The 4,521-nt window shown below is 44.2% G+C and overlaps 1 pseudogene; it reads left to right on the forward strand.

The window, feature by feature from the left end:
* The first annotated feature begins 775 nt into the window (after positions 1-775).
* On the forward strand, positions 776-2,037 carry LOC110258465 (protein-tyrosine sulfotransferase 2 pseudogene; annotated as a pseudogene).
* The last annotated feature ends 2,484 nt before the right edge of the window (positions 2,038-4,521 follow it).

The raw sequence follows: 4,521 nt of genomic DNA on the forward strand, positions 1-4,521 counted from the left end.
CTGAACATCAGAATACCAGGAATCAAGACCATTCTCAAGCAACAAGGGGCTTCGGGGCCTGTCATCTTATTTCCCTCTATCATCATTCTCTCTGAAGTGTTTGCCTTGCTCTCACTTTACTATTTGCACTGCTCTAAACCTAACTTTAACAGACCTTTTAATTTAAGTGTATGTAACTGCAGATTCCATCTTTTAGTTTAAATTATCAAAAGTTTAAGAATCTGATTGTCAATGACTTGAGTGTTTACAGTAATGTACCACCTGTGGTGCAATTAACTTTGTATATGGGTGGGGATGGGGCTAATGCATAAGAGCACAAACTTGTACATGAACTTGAGTACCAAAGTTTAACAAAAAAGGAAGGTGTGTGGATTCCATTGCGGCTCCGTGGGTTAAGAACATGACATAGTGTCCATGAGGATGCAGGTTTGATCACTGGCCTTGCTCAGTGGATTGAGGATCTGGCATTGCCACGAGCCATGAAACAGTTTGCAGAGGCGGCTTCGGGTCCAGTGTTGCCTCTGCTGTGGTGGAGACTGGCAGCTGCAGCTCTGATTAGACTCCCTAGTCCAATCTTCCATACGCTGCTGTGAAGCTATAGAAAAAAAAAAAAAGAAAAGAAAAGAAAGGGAAGGTGTGAACCTGATAAATGTCTACTACAAAACACTAAATGAAATAAAAATAATACCTGCTACCTCCTCCTCCCCCGGCCAAGGTGGCTGGCAAGCCCGGAGTTGCTGGGCCGGCGGGGCTCCCTCTACGCTTCTCGCAAGGGCTCAGCTGGTGAACCATCTTGGCAAGCAGCCACGAGGGCTAGAGTCCCAGCATGAGAGTGCTCAGGGGAGATGAGAGCCCGGCGGGCCTCCCGCCCACCTGTCACTGAAGCCTGCCCTCCACACCAGGCCCAGCATGCGCCTGTTGGTGTGGAGGGCACTGCTGGCAGCCGGCCTTGCCCTGGCCCTGGTGCTGGCCATCCAGCTAGGGCAGCAGGTGCTGGAGTGCCAGGCAGTGCTGGGGGCCCCCCAGAACCCCTGGCAGGCTATGCGGCCGGAGCAGGAGGACCTGGTGATGATGGGCACGGACTATGTGGAATACCATTGTGGCAAGGCTATGCCGCACATCTTCGTGGGGGGCGTGCCCCTGAGCTGCACTACACTGATGCACGTGATGCTGGATGCCCACCTGGAAGTGCGCTGCGGTGAGGAGACCCGCATCATCCCCCAGGCCATGCGTCAGGCCTGGTCCAAGTCCCGTGGGGAGAAGCTGCGGCTGGATGAAGCCAGCATCACGGACCAAGCGCTGGAGGCCACCATGCAGGCCTTCATCCTGGAGGTGATCGCCAAGCATGGCCAGCCGGCCGGCATCCTCTGCAACAAAGTCCCATTCACCCTCAAGTCCTCTGTCTGCCTGTCACGCCTGTTCCCCAACTCTAAGTCCCTGCTGATGGTGTGAGATGGCTGGGCCTTGGTGCACTCCATGATCACCCGCAAGGTCACCATTGCTGGCTTTGACCTCAGCAGCTACCACAACTGCCCCACCAAGTGGAACAAGGCCATTGAGGTGATGTAGGCACAGTGTGTGGAGGTGGGCAAGGACAAGTGTCTGCCGGTGTACTACTAGCAGCTGGTGCTGCACCCCCGTTGCTCCCTCAAGCTCATCCTCAACTTCCTTGGCATCACCTGGAGTGATGCTGTCCTGCACTACGAGGACCTCATTGGCAAGCCCGGAGGTGTCTCCCTGTTCAAGATTGAGCAATCCACAGTCCAGGTCATCAAGCCTGTGAACCTGGAAGCTCTCATCAAGAAGACTGGCCACATCCCTGGGGACATGATGTGAGACATGGCCCAGATCACCCCCATGCTGGCTCGGCTAGGCTATGACCCCTATGCAAACCCACCCAACTACAGCAACCTTGACCCCATCGTTGTCAACAACACACACGAGGTCTTGAAAGGGGACTGTAAAACACCAGCCAATCTGAAAGGATATTTTCAGGTGAACCAGAATGGTACCTCCTCCCACCTAAGAAGTGCATGATTTCCAGATCTCTACAAATGGCTTTGTTGCCAGGAAAGAAGAAACTTTGCATTGGAGTGGAAATCAGACCTCTAATCCAAGCATATTGCTTTCTATTAATGGCCAAAACAGGACTGCCCATGAAGATCATATTTGCATATGTTTGCAAAAACCAAATCCTCAAAAACTTACCTTGAAAACTTGAAACACTCTATCTTAGGACAGTCTGGAGTAGAGAACCAAGAGTGTGGAAGTAGTCTGGCTTTTGAAACTTGGGTATTTTATATTCCGCCCCCCCCCCAACTTTCTTTTAAGGGATGGATTTGCCATCCTTCTTAATTTGCAGGATTGCCTCAGTGGCTTTGTTTTCTGGGACAGGGCCTGCCACCTGTTCCTCTCCTGTTGACCCTTACTTTTGAATTCAAAATATCTATATAAGAATTTAATATATGAGGTTTTCTTCGATTCCTTCTCAGCTCTACTCAGTTTCACAGAGAAAAAAAAAATTCAAATAAACCAAACAGGGATTCAAAAAAATAATAATAATAATACCCGACCTCAAAAGCCACTGTCGTTCCTACTTTAATGATGTGTATAGTCTGTGCACTGGATTTCAATTTAAGATGTTAAATAAATGAAAGTGTCTGTTCATGTTTTCTTGCCTTTTAGGTCATCATGAGAAATTGTGCATATAAGGTTAATGTATTTAAGCCAGAATTTAACAGTATCATCTAGGGAGTGATGTGAGTTTATGACAGAAGTAATTGTATTTCTATTTGCTTTTTAGGTTTACTGGTTTAATGGTTTTATTAGTCCCTATTGGCTTAGTTATTTCATATCACTGTGATACCAAAAAGAAAATACATTAATAGAAATGAACATCTTATTCATAGGCATCCTTATAACTAAAACTTATAATCCTTAAAACTACAAAAGGTTTTAGATACATTTATTTTGTTCAACTACCTTCATTTATCAATCTATATATTGGATCATTTGGAATTCTTTTTCGGCTTAAAAGATATATGTAATAAAAGTACCAACTTTTAAAAATACACAGGCACTATTCTCATAAATCAATGGATGAAGGAGTCAGTTATAGAAATTTATAAAAAATAAAATGCTTAAGATTTTTTGAAATACCCTACTTAAGAACTTTTGATTCAAGTTAATTAACATAATTAACATATATATCTTTTTATAATTCATTTATTCTAATTTCAACACATAAAATTTCATTACATTTCTACTGAGTAAAATGAATTATAACTTTTATTTCAACATCTAACGTCTGGAATTTGAGTAAACCCAGGAATGGGAATCCTGGTTTTTTCTTCTCTGTCTTGCGACCTCACACTTGGGTTTCCATGCCCTTCTTTCTCTGTGATTAAATATTAGTATTCACCACAATACTATTGTTAGTCTGTAGATTATTCCTCACTGAGAATAACCACAATGACAACTATTTCATTTATAAATCTAAAATCTACATCTTCACTCCAAGTCCCTCTGTTGAGATCTTGAACCATACCTAACTTGCTGGAGTACATATACAATTAGGCACTGCTTCGTTATCTCTGAAACTAAGGTGCTGACATTGAACATAGAATATTTTCTCTTACTTCTGCATACAAGAGCACTGGAGGTAAGCTCTAAGACACTTCCCTTAACTCTCTCTGAAGTGGATTATTTGACACACCACTGCATCTAGCATCAAGACAGAGTTTATTTCGTCATGACCTGTGAGTATCCCTAGCATCAGCTCTCACTGGGAAATGCCTCCTCTGAAAAGAGGCATTTTATCAACTGTCACTTCTTCCTCCTGGGAAGCCCATACTTACTGACAGTTGGAGGTAAGACTATGGATATCAGCTTCTGTTCTGAAAATAGGTCATTCTAATGGGCTTTCTCAGCTCCTGCGCGCCAGGCAGGGTCCTTGGCCCTTGTTTGGAACTGTAACTTACTCCAACTTCTCTCTCTGTCCAAGCCTAATGCATCCTGCAGAGGGATGAGAAATCTGATGCTAAATGGGATTTTGGACTTGGTTCACCTGCCAACTCACTGGCAGTGAGGACCCCATCATCACTGATAGAACACAGACGGTACCTGACACAAGGAAGAAGTGCAACTGTAAGGGTTTTAGCTGTGTTAAAGTAAGATGGAATTCCAGTGGAGGGGAATGTGCTATTAGGTACAATGTGTTCAGTTTTTTAAAAAACATGGGAGAGATTGTGTACCTATAACCACTACTCTAGTGGCATTACATGGTTATTGCTGAATGTAAATAATGCATATGAAAAAAAGATAAGAAAAAACTGTGCATGATTACCCAGCAACTAAGAGCTAAATGTGAAAGCCAGAAGGCCTCCTTAGTAGCATTTAAAGAAGATCTTGTCTACTGCAGCTGTGGGCAGAGAGAAATATGCATACCAGGCTCCTAACCTATAAGAGTGGCAGATTTCCAAGAGCTTGAACTCTCAATTGAGGTAGGTCTGCTACAGCTGG

Source organism: Sus scrofa, chromosome 3, assembly GCF_054392235.1.
Source record: "Sus scrofa isolate SSC_HxYL_T2T_F1_AM1 chromosome 3, Sscrofa_HxYL_maternal_Yorkshire_Landrace_v2.0, whole genome shotgun sequence".
NCBI classification, from domain to species: Eukaryota; Metazoa; Chordata; class Mammalia; order Artiodactyla; family Suidae; genus Sus; species Sus scrofa.